General features: G+C 44.8%; 1 protein-coding gene across 1 annotated transcript in view; it reads right to left on the minus strand.

Moving 5' to 3' along the window:
- Nucleotides 1-12,999, minus strand: part of LOC138468293 (extracellular calcium-sensing receptor-like) — a 60,879-nt gene that overhangs the window by 46,397 nt on the left and 1,483 nt on the right. The window lies entirely within an intron of this gene.

The raw sequence follows: 12,999 nt of genomic DNA on the forward strand, positions 1-12,999 counted from the left end.
AAATCCTACCTTCCGTTGGGCCGCTGCGCCGTGCACCTATTTTTGTCATCATCAGGCTTAGCATGGCCGTGGTGGCCCCACGGAAGGTAGCCTAAGTGATTGAGGCAGGGCAGGGCAAAGCCCAGGACCGGACGGGGCACGGGCGGCTGCGTGGTCCCACTAGTGCCTATCACAAAAGGAATGAATTGTTGTTTGCAACTTGCCACTTTTTCATTCGTGCCGAGCCCGACTCGAGACAATTGTATGCCCCAGTATGGCCTTAGATAGCATTCATCTAAGCGAAACATGAACTGTGAATTTTTGCCTGGGTGTTTCCGTTCTTCCTTTTAATGTTACTGGCCTCATTAGTTCACAAACGACCTTCAGCGAGGGGACCCGGAACGGTGCACGTATTGGACCAAAACCGAACCGGCTGCCCTTCGTGAGAAAAGCCCATGCAAAGACAAACTTCTGAAATGCCATTTCAGGCAAAGATACACACATGGAAACTAGACGGGGATAAACATGGTGCATGTGCCCAGTAATCTGTCATCATAAATAAAAGCACTAGTTGTTTAGTTGTGTATAATTCTCACCCGTCTTTTGCTGTCATTTTTTTACATAATTCCAACGCATGTTTTCTATCCTGATGTGTGGTTTAAACACCAGATGTGGCCCCTTAACCTGGGTACAATACACTCCGAGAATGTGCTCCGAATGAGAGCAGATGCAATCCTCAGATAGGAATCCTCAGATAGAGATGGGTGTCTGTTACACCCCGCAATAGCGAAGTATGTCAAGGACATGTCAGTGGGAAGGAGATATCGGAATATGCATTCTCTGGCTCCTGAATATTGGGTGACAAAACATATTTAGTTTTTTAATATGTGTTAAGGTAGAAAGAAGCCCTAAAGCAGAAGTAGCACAGGCCGTTGATTTCACAACAATGTCTTGCAGAAATTACTTTTACAAGTTATACAACACCATGCTCACACTTGAAGGAAGGGTGAAGGGGGATGCATTCATGAGATGTGATGACTAATAAGGGCTTGAGAGTAAATTGATTACACAAAACACTTGGATGAGATGACTGAAGAACGGGATGAGGGGAGGATGCTCTTCCTGGAGGTAAACGATTAACAAAACTTGGTGTACTTTAACAGACTGTCAGATGGGGCAGAAGGAGTAGAGACAAATACAGTGCAACAGTGACTGAAACAGAATGGTTTTTTATTTATTTGCATTTTTAAAGCGCTCACACAGCCCAGGGGCATCGAGGCGCATGTTACAGGAGGAGCATGTTTTAGTTGCGTATTTACTACTAGCCTGTGCCAGAAGTTGCTGCAGCGCCAAACATGTGACAATGAGCAGCAGCAGTGTGATGGGCTGGTGGTGGGGCGATCTAGATAGGTCTAGCAGTGAACTGGCACGGCCGGTGCGCCCGCGCTGAGGGCGGCGCCGCACCCGGCATCATGGGGCCAATATTTTTTGGGCACTGGCACTTATTTTTTTACAAATTAAGCACTGGGTGAAATGCAACTTACCATCTGGCCGATGTCCTGTGTTCTTACTTTGTATGTTGCGACAAGACTCATAATTATACATTTAAAACTAATACCGAGACAAAGGAAGAATACAAACGCATGCCCTATTTGACTCCTGGACATACAATAATCGACAAAGATATCGAGAGACATATTTATGTAATTACAGGGAGAGTGCGGGCTACAGCTGTGAATGAGTTGTCATTAAGAAATCTGAAGGTCATGGAAAGAGCATACATGATGTGGTGCTGGCAGCACACAGAGTGGCACTGCCTATATCTGTGTGAGATAACATAGTGACTTGATGTTCTTACACTATAAGTCTTTGCACAACAATCATGTCAAAGGTTTGAATCTGGGCAGCCTCACCTCAGCTTTGTATCCTTCACAGGGTGGCCAACTCCCAGGGTAAGAATGTGGCTTAAATGTGATATGATAGTGATATCAGGATATTCTACAGTCCTTATTTCTAAACACTTCTTGCTTGCAAGTACAGTAATACTAGCTGGTAGTATTACTTGTTTGAACGGTACTCAATGTAGTCACCATCAAAAGAAGGAAGGACTAATTTGCCCCTGCAATGATCAGAAACTTAAAATGGCTGCAAATTGTCAGATATGAGTGCTGGACTGGGCAGCCGTCCGAGGTGCTAAACGCTAGAGATCTTTTGCTGGCAGAATGATAGACATTGTTTCGCAAGACTGTATTGGCTATGTGTCTGCAATAAAGTGGGGCCACTATAGTGGAACGACATGGCTACATCCAATGGGAAAATGTCAGTGGCTTTCAAGCTTAACAACCCTCTTTATGCTTTTGCGCCCGAATACCTCCGGGTCTGGTGCGCAATATAAATAATAAAACAAACAAACAAGGCTGCATAAGCCATGTATCTGAGATAAATATATGACAACACAGGGAGATCTACCTTTAAGCCACTAAAGAAGAATGATATGGATGATATCAGACATAATCAGGCCCTACCTTTAATGAATAAACATTATCCCTAACAATCAGTATTGTGTTGGAGACAGTGCAGAGAGTAGGAGACATTTTATCACATTTTATGGGATTTTTCCTGAACTCTGAGATTTTTGTATGGAATTTAGATCTGTCATAAACAAGAGTATGGCTCAAACCATCTCATATGAACCCCTATGGTTCTACTGGAACAGTGCACTCAGGGAGTGCAAGCGAGAGGCTGTTCAGAAAACAGACTTATTTCTCAGCTCCTATGTCAGCAAAATGGTGCATTCCCACATTATGATTGAAAAACAACCCTCCTGTAAAATCGATGTGGCTAACACAACTCTGGGGTCTACTAGTGCTGAAAAAGATTTATAGATTATATAGGCAAGAGAATGTGTACATTTTATGCAACCTGGTCACCCTTATTAAGTTATGCGGCTGACCACTGGATGATTCCACAATGTCCCTAGAGAAGGTGTTTTCAGCCTTTGGCTCTTCCGATGCTTTGGGGTACAACAACCATTAACCGTAGCCTGAAACGTCAATGATGAGGGATAATTGGAGTCCTAGTCCAAAGCTTCTGTGGAGCCGAAGATTGCAGACACCTGATCTAGACTTGGGGCTCTCAGTTGGTTTGAGGTTTTACAGTCTTTTAAATGTGTTAAGTGCACATTCGTTCAATGCGAAATGGTGTGGTTAACGGGAGAGACGGGATTTCGAATGATTGACGAGAAATTGTCATTTTTCTAAGAAAATTTGCTATGTGAACTGTTCATGAATGATGGCTTGTAACATGCCACGACAAATCTTGAATAGAGTTCATTGGAGCGATTGTGCAAATGTTGCTGTTATGTACAATGTATTGACAATAACTGGGTATAGCATTTATACAACCCTTTAACCCTGGACAAAATCCTTACATTTTTGGTAAAGCTTGGAGTTGTATTACATGGCATGGCATTGCAAATGTTCACAGTTGCACGCTGGTCATTCATGCTTCTTCTCAAGAACATCCAATAGAGGCTATTCAAATAGTGCATGTTTCGAGAAGTGATCATATCTCTCTAGCCCTAACCTGCTTGCACTGACTGAGACTGAAGGATCATGTGAAAAGTAGGCCTTGTGAATTCCTACCAAGGCCATTGATTACAAATCCCCCACTTTCCGAAATGTAGGTTTAAAACATGTAATCTTATTTATCTATAATTTTCCAAGAAATCCAATCTTCTACTTATTCAAAGATACACAGAGATGAATATGTAGAAGGACCTTCTCAAAAGTGGTAACCCATCTTTATAAATCTATCCCAAAAGGTCTTAGAACAATCATAGATCATATCCCTTTGGACAAAACCTTGAAAACGCATAACTCTATACAAGTATAGTAGGTCTCTGGCTTTCAGTGTTAAGGTTGTTGGTGTTGTGAGGTCTCCATGGAGGCAAAACAGTGTTCTATAAGCATGCTGTAACATAACTACCAGGAATCAGCTCAGGTTCTCAAGCAGACCGCTGACCCCACCAGCATCCTTGCTTATTAGAGACACTAGAAGAGTTAACTTTGTCTGATGCTTATGCTTATTTACTGTTATCCAGATCTCATTAGTCGACAGTTTTTGTAAACGACCAACTTTGATATCTGGCACCATGCCAACAACATTCTCCTCTGAATTTCATTGGTGTCTTATTAGCTGTCATGTAACGATACCAGTCAAGGCCCTCTTTAAAACATGTTTGTCTTCGTAGCTGGTACCTAGTGATATTTCTTTACCAAGCTCTAATTGTTTCTATTAAGTTCATTCCCCTGTGGTGGCCACCTCCAGGAGCATTCGCCTTGGTCAGTGTGGGGTTCTGAAGGTGGTCAGTAGGGATATCTCTGAATAAATCTAGGTACTAATTACACTTCCCTTCTCTTACAGACCCACTGGCATTCCACTGCACAGTTATTTGTCTCAGCCTGTCCTAGCTCTGCTCCAAAAACTCCAGTTAAGATGCCTGCTACTATCTCACCCAGATGGTCTCAGCCCACCTGTCTTCTTAATGCATCTCTTTATCTAATGAGGGTGTGTTTGGGAGGCCAAATGTTCATGCAAGATGACATACAATACCTATTTGATACTGTAGAGTTCAAAGACTGCCAATTTGTGAGACCAACCTATTTCTGTAGCAGAACTGATGGACCTTTCTCTGTGTTCCAACAATTAATGGCCAACCTGGGTCTAGTTCAAAAAGTGGTTGCAGCCAGTCACTATGATACCGCTGTCATGTATGAATTACTGAAGACCCTGAAGGAAAAGGTTTTGCTGGCAAAAGGTATGTTTCTCATTATCCTTGGTGCCCAGCCTCAATACAGTGCAACATATAAATATTGTGCCTCCCATATCCAAATATATATTTGTGAAAGTGTGTTTGTATGTTCGGGATTCACTCCAGCCCCATAGCAGTTGGTGGGCTGAAATATTGGCCCATGGTTGATATACCAGTCAGGGTTGTACTGGTGATGGTGATATTTGACCAACCCCACCCATTCACCCTGCACAGAGCTGGGTGGCCCTTTGCTATCAGTATAGGCGATTCGGGAGATGGCCGATTTTGCGATTGTTGGCTCCAGCCACACGACAGTGACTGGGCTAAAGTTTTGGCCCGAGGTCCGCATACCAGTCTGTTGCGCTGGCGTTGGTGAAATTTAACAAACCCCACCCATTTGGCCTGTGCTATCAGTATAGGCAATTTCAGGAGATTGACGATTTTGTGACTTTTCCAAAAATAGGAAGTGAGGACATGAGATCGGTGTACCAGTCTGGGTGTATGGAAGATAGTGAAATTTGACCACCTTCACCCATTCATCCTGCACAGGGGTGGAGTGGGGACCAGCCCTGTGCTATCAGTATAGGTGATTTTGGAAGATTGCCGATTTTGTTGTTTCAAAAATAGCTAGTTATGGCACAATAAAACATACCCAAGGCTATCGAATACCACCGCGTGCATGTCAGCTACAGACCCGTACAACGCCGGGTGATACCGCTAGTCATGCTATCATTTTCCTGGTGCCTTACCATATGTCAGCTATAACCTTGCAGATATACCAAGTGCAGCCTCAAATGCCCCAATAATGTCGGGTACATATCCAGATGTAAACTATACCATCACATTTGAGATTGCTACCCCAATAATACAATTGTGTGCATGCTAAGTCAACAAATGTAAGGAATGACATCACATGTGAACATAACGCATTTGCACATTGTGAGTTTTTGTGTGAGATTTCAAATGGTTTGATGCAATTAATTTTTCAAAATGTATGCATGTGCTTAGTCTAAATTCCACATTACCGTACCTTTGATGCAAAAAAATGAAAGCAAAAGGCCCATTATGAGGCAGTATTGGGGACAATAGGGTACAGCATGTGTTTTTAAGGCTAAGGGTTTGTCCTTGTTATCTCCACACCAAAACAATTAAACAGTGATGGTGCAGATCATGTATGGCACACACTTCATCACGCAATTCAGATGATTAGCCTGTTATGATATTTTATGTTTATTAGTATATATTTACGAAACTAAAGATTGATTGTTGGAAGGTTTTGAATTTGTCCTAGGCTCTACTCTGGGCAAACCTGTAAACCATTGTTTTGCAGCCTGCCATGCCAATACAGAAGTGGAACATCGATTTGATTGCATCTGAAATGGGCAGTTCGGGCCAAACTGATTGGTCACATCTCTATTGCAGGAAACCTCAAGCAATCTCAGACATGTTACGTCCTGTTTGGGCATCACCTATTGCATGTAGCTTGGGTCTCTAGTCATAGCCAACCCGTGGCCCACGCATGGGCATTTCCTACCCCCTTGTGTTGATGCTAATGAGCCCCAACAAGGACAACACATGTATATGGTTTCTTGTGTTTCCTTCCAACCGGGGATATGGCCGGGTAGAATACTACAGTTATAATAATTGTTCTTGTTTTATAATTGTTCTTTTATAATGCACCTGAGTGCGGGATCTGAATTCAAATCTGTGTTGCGCCGCATTGTCTTGCTTCTGTTAGTGCCCACCCTGTCTAACACGTGTAAAATGAATAAGACAGACACTCCCTGGACAGGGACTAAGGCACAGGACTGACCACATCAAAGTTGCAACACATTTATATAGTACATCTACATTTTTTGACATATGATGCTACGTTGGACCAGGATTGGTCAGCCGTGGGGGTGACTTAGGCGTGGGCATCATCTCTTCCTACGGGTTGGTTGGTTGGCGGGAGGATTGACGTCAGACATTGTGCTGCGGATGGGTGAAGGTCAGGTCGCTGTGAAACACAGTGGTCACGCTAAACTAAGAAAATACATTCTGAATAATGCATGCACTAAATAACAGTTGATAAAAAGACTCTTAGTAGTGTATCATGTCCTTATACAAGGGCTTACACCATCCACACATTTGGGTTACACAGGTCACAGGCTTAAGAGCCTTGACCACTATAATACTGTAATTGAACTATAGGATTAGTCTCACAAGAATCTCAGGTATGTGGCATTTGTTAGTACTGGGCACGATATACTGCACCGGGGTCTAATGTTAGCTGGGGGGTCTGTTGGGTGGGCTTCCTAGCGAGGTTGGCAGTCTGGCACATGAAAGGGATGCCTTGCAAGGACACAGGGTTAGAATGGTAATAAGTTTCAACTGGCGAGGGTAAGAGGGCAAGGACACTTTTGTGGAGATGGACGAGCTCTGTGCTTGGCTCATGTCGGTTCACATGCAGGACAGTGATCTCACAGGAAAAGGGATGTGTTACATTCATTATTTGTTGCAAGCAGCTCCGTCCTCAGCGTGAGAATGGAGCCGCAGAGTTTTCCAGTTGGTGTGGGGACGAGGGTGGGGGCTATGTGCTCCGAGCTGCGGCGGCGGCAAAGGGGAGAGATGCGTTTTGTACTATCGCAGTGAGGCCTAGTTACCAAGATGGAGTCGAAAGGGGAAACAGAAAATGGATGCCTTGTGTCCTGCTCGGTGGTCCCATCTACGCGAATATAACTAAAAGTTAGTATCGCATAAGGGCAAGGGGCGTACCCACCACTTAGAGGCACTTGGTCCAAGTTCGGTACTGAGAAGTGACAGTATGGAGGGGCCCATTGGCCCCTCGCTCCCACACATTCCCCCCTTTCGTTACATCTAAAGTAACAAATTCTTCTACTTTTTATTCTTTTCATTTTCCCTTCGGTAGCACTCAACCTCTGCCACCGCCTCGTCCCACGCAGTGGTACCTTTTATGGGCATCCAAGCTCTGCAGACGCTTCTTAGGCTGTTCCCTCTTCTGGCATATTCATCTGGGGTACACATTAAGTAAATACCTCCATCTCCATCTAGATCTACCCATACTTCTTGGTACCACTGCAACTCTCTTGGCTCCTTTATTGTCGTGTAATGCAAATTATCCACTATGTCCCCATACTGCCTGTAAATTCCTGTCATTCTGTACTGTGGTGTGGTGTACTCCCCTGTTTGCATTTGTGCATCTATCATGGTAGTTACCGTTGTCGGTCGGCCCATTGTCACCATCATCATAGCCGAGGTTGGCATGCTTTTCTCAAAACACTGCAGTCCCAGTTGGCACACACAAAAGTACAAGAGCACAAAGACGATGATGGGGACCAGTATATTCATTGCCACATTTACCCATGATGGTATCCAGCTGAACAAATTATCGAACCATGTACTTTCCTCTGCTCCTCCTTCCGCTCTCATCCTCTCCCCTAGGTTGTGTACTGCGCTTATCACATGGGAGAGTGTCCCGTTATCAGCATCTTCAGTTGACACGAATGTGCAACACGCCCCCCCCCCAATTTTTTGCCAAACACCACCATCCATCGCTGTGAGGAGATCAAGGACATATCGATTTTTCATTGTCATTAGGCACAACGCACGGCGTTCTATCTTTATCACGTTGAACCCCTCCTCAGTGTCGTTAGCCAATTGAATGAGCTCCCAGCGCACGATCTGCAACCATTTGTCGTTTGCTCGTGCTTGTAGTCCAGGGGCGAGAATTGAGGCAAAGAATGTCTCTGCTGATGAGAAGAGCTTGTATTTCTGTGGGATCTCAGCAAGTAGTTTCCATGATTCGGATGAGATGTAATTGGAGGATCTTTTACTTCGTGTCAATCTTTTCTTTAGTTCATATTCTGATAATAGTTCATATGCTGGAGCTTCTGTACGCGTTAGTTGGGGCGCTGCCGATATGTGAGCCAATTGCCCTTTTGCCGGTATGCCAGCCGATTGTCCTGCTGCCGATATGCCAGCCGATTACTCTGTTGCCCCTTGGATGTGGCTCTCCGGTATTACCATCAGGGCTGTGTGGAGGGTCGCTAAAGCACAAGTTCCTTTCCTTTCCACGATGCGGGGAGGTGCAGGTAAGCTTGTTTACCACAAACCCAATACATGTCCATTAGTGCAGCTGTGCATTTCTTCATATCGGGGATTATTACCGTCTTGTTACATTTCCTTGCTTCACCCACGTTTACCTTTCCTTCCCCGCTGAAACACAGTTCATGTGGCACTTCTTTTTGTATTTTCTAGTGCTGTGACCCATGTTAGCTTTGCGACGTGTTGCGACCAGATGTGGTTACATGCCCCTTATATCCATTGCAAAGTGTCATTTGGTAGGCCTCGAAATGCTTCTGCTTTGCATTGCATTGTTTCGTCGTGCCATTTATTGTCTGCAAATCGTGTCTACTTGATGACAAGAAATGGTTCTTCGAGGCATACTACTCCTTGGCATCGGCTTGTGCATGTTTTCTCGTTCTCCAGCTTTTCCAGTGTGGCAGTGTGTGCCTGGAATGTGCTCCTTATTCGGCATAGAACCAGATGAATCAAACATTGGGCCTCCGACAAGGGCACTTCCTGCGGTACTAACATTTTCGGTGTTCCTGATGCGTGCGGGATGAGTGAACAGACGTAGCAGCTCTCATTTGTTGCTTGCTTCGCCGTGGCACTCATGTCAGAATACCATTTATTTGATTGATCAGGGTGGCGGGGATCTTCTATTTCATCTAATCCCAGGTTGTGATAGATGTCGTACCTTTTCCCTCCCGCACCCCTTTTCCTCCTCCTGTTCCCTTCCTGATCATTGTTTTTCACCCTTTTGTAATGTATCGGAAACATCCCAGTCCATGTTGTATCATTACTATTCAATATGGCATATGTATCATCATCAGTAGCAGCAATTTTGTGCGAGGTAGAGTGGTTGTTTGTGCATTAATACTAGTGTTAATTAAATCATTTGTCTAATAATAATCTCCATCATATTCGTTATCGCCATGAGCATCACTCGTATTTACATTGAAACGTAACATTGACACACTTGTTGATTCCATAGTAATGTACTCCGAGGGGTGCATTCCATCTGTTTGGTTGACATTAAGTCCATGTGACTCCTGCCATATTGTCTTTACCCCAGTCCATATCATTTGTGATCCTTCTCTTATAAAGTTAGCCCCGCTCCCTCCCCTTTGCATGTCATCAACAAGAGATAAAAGGGTGTAATACCATGCTGCAAAAAACACCATTACCGATATAAAAATTTCAGCACACTTCAAAATGCATTCAACATCACTGAACCTTTTAGCCTTAATGGCGACCCTATCGCTATCTAACATTAATTCGCTCTCTCCAATCGTGGGTCGTTGGGCCATTGTTCACCTGGAGGGGCGATATAAATTCGTAAGTCATCATAATATATACAATTATTTACAGTCTTGTTCAACTTCACATTTAATCATTATTTTCAGTCAGGCTTGTTCTGTTACTCTTTTGTTCATGTTCTTTTACTGTAGAGACAGCCATAAAAAAAAAAAATGAAGGTGGGAGACAGAGGGGGAGAGATAGGTGAGGTATAGATAATATGCTTGGCTAATTGAAGAAGACAGTGGGGAAGAGGCAGTAAAGAAGGAAGCAGGAAACAGGTTGTGCAGAACAAAATACATATCATTTTTATCTCTGCAGGTTCTTTTACTGACTCTTTTGTTATTTTCCTACGACCTTGTTTGTGGTCCCAATGGCGCTGTCTTGCTCCTCTGGGGGGATTGTACTACTGTGTGCCCTCCTCACATCGGATAAGTGCACCCAATACTTCAATCCCTTCACTTTCACCACGGTGGAGGTACTATAAATGACTTCGTAGGGGCCATGAAACCTGGGTGAATTCCACCTTCTCACAAAGCTGAGGACATACACATGTGCCCCCGGCATTAGTGGCCCGCTCAAACTGTCTGCGGCCGGTGTAGTAGTATCAGTCGTCACATTTTCAGTAAAAGGCAGTGCTATTTGTCGAGCTATGCTACGTACTGCACGTGTTAACTGAGTTAGGTATTCCTTGAACTCTTCCCCCAGCACTGTGGCAGCCCTGTGCGCATCTGAGGCTCTTCTGATTGGGGATAGTGGTGTGTGTATTCGCCTCCCAGTCAAAATTTCATGGGGGCTTAGGTGGTGGTCTTTGCACGGCTGCGTCCTGAGTTGGAACAGTGTTAGGGGCAAGCAATAAACCCATTTCTTCTTCAATGTGTTACACAATTTAGACAACTTACTCTTCAGTAACCCGTTGATATTTTCTACCATCCTATTCGCCATTGGGTGATAAATCAAGCATAATTTGTGCTTCACTCCCAAAAGTGATGTTACTTCCTTAAAGAGGTCATTCACAAAATGCGTGCCATTATCTGATCTAATGACGTTGCATATCCCCCATCGCGAAAACACCTCCCGCACGCGGAATTTGGCCACACATTTCGCGTCTGGGTGGAGACATGGGGAGGTTGATGGCACTATAATTCCTTGTTTCAGGAGTGCATTTATCGTTTCTTTAATTCCCTCCTCTGCTTCCTTTGATATGGGATACTGTTTTACTCTTGGCAGCATTGCACCTGGTTTGAGTTTTATTTTTATTGGTGTCACCTCATGCAGCAGCCCTACATCGTGGGGCCCGGTAGTCAAAATTTCAGGTGCTACCTTTGTCATGTCTTCCTCAAATATAGTCAGTGGTGCTTTAACGCTAGCCATCAATGGGTTATGTACCTCTCTGTATTGGACCATAATATCACATGGTATGCTTATTTCCATTATTATTTCTCCATCATCCTCACCATCAGTGAACAATTCCTCATCTGTTATGTCTCGTAGCATTACATTTGGGTCTATGCTTAACACAGTCCTCCACTCACACCCCTGCGCGTCCAGTCCTACGACCACAATACGTTTACTGGATACTTGAACTGCCTCAATGTCTATGGACATTATCGTGCCTGGTAGAATGTCTGTGTGTGCTATTGGGCGAAATATGAAATCTGATGGTGTTCTCCATTCCTTTCTCGTTATCTCTGGCACTACCCGTGCCAACACCTTGATACCATATATGAACATGCTTATATCAATGGGTATCCCTCGCACCACAACTTCATTCATCACTGTGCTGATCATCAACATTGCTCGTACTGGGCACACTCCCGGTGTTGAGCACACTATTCCTCGTCTGTAAAAGAGATCGTCATATTCAATTTGCTTAACAAATCTCTACCCAGCAGGTTTATTGGCACGTCTTCGTGGTACAGTAAGGGTGCGCGCACAGTTTTACCCCCCACCGTTATATCAAGATCTTTAGTGTAAGGAACTTTTAAAATAGCCCCAGAGAACGCCTGTGCCTCTAAATTCCTGCCTGAGAGCGAAAACCGCCCTTCCATAAGGCATGATATCTCTGCTCCAGAGTCTACCAGGAAGATAAACTGCTTATTTCCAATCTCTGCCCCCACTAGTGGTTCCTCTTCTGCACATAGGGTGGCGGATAGGACTCGACACGCAAGTGTTCCCTGTGGGCTGTCCTAATCTGAATGTCTTTCTTGCCCTGGCACGGAGAGGACATTATCTCCGATCACTGTCACGCCGCGGTACGGTGCAGGTGCACCGTTCGCAGATGTTGCATAACAATTACTGGTCGCGCTTCCCACTGCATTTTGCATTACCATTGGTTGGGGTGGTGGTTGCTGTCCTTGCTGTACCTGAGGTTCGTTATAGCAGTAGTCTTGTTGTCTCCCACTTCCCATTGGGAGCCCGTAGGGGCTACCTGGGAGCGGACACCCCCAACCTTGTTCGTTCTCCATGGGCTGTTGCCCCTGGAAATATCCTGAAGGCCGCATTCTACAATCTGTAGAGTAGTGTCCCCATCTCCCACAGTTGCAGCATGACCCTTGTGGTCCGCCTCTCATTCCTTGGCTGCCAAAATTCCCTATTTCCCATACCTCCAAACCCCCCTCTCTGGCCACAGTACCCACCTCTTCCTCTTGCCGGTCGGTCTTGCCACTGTTGTCCACCGTATTGCTCTTCTCCGTTCCACTGTCCTGGCCCTCCTGTAGCCCGTAGTGCTGCTATTGTTGCTGGCGTGTTCCCTGCTCCTTCGTCCCCTTGTTTTCTCGGTCTGTGGGTGCACTGGTGTTGACGGCGGCGACCTTCACTAATTTGTTCTGTACCAGCTTCGC

Source organism: Ambystoma mexicanum, chromosome 1p (assembly GCF_040938575.1).
Source record: "Ambystoma mexicanum isolate Mex_15411 chromosome 1p, UKY_AmexF1_1, whole genome shotgun sequence".
In the NCBI taxonomy this organism is placed as follows: Eukaryota; Metazoa; Chordata; class Amphibia; order Caudata; family Ambystomatidae; genus Ambystoma; species Ambystoma mexicanum.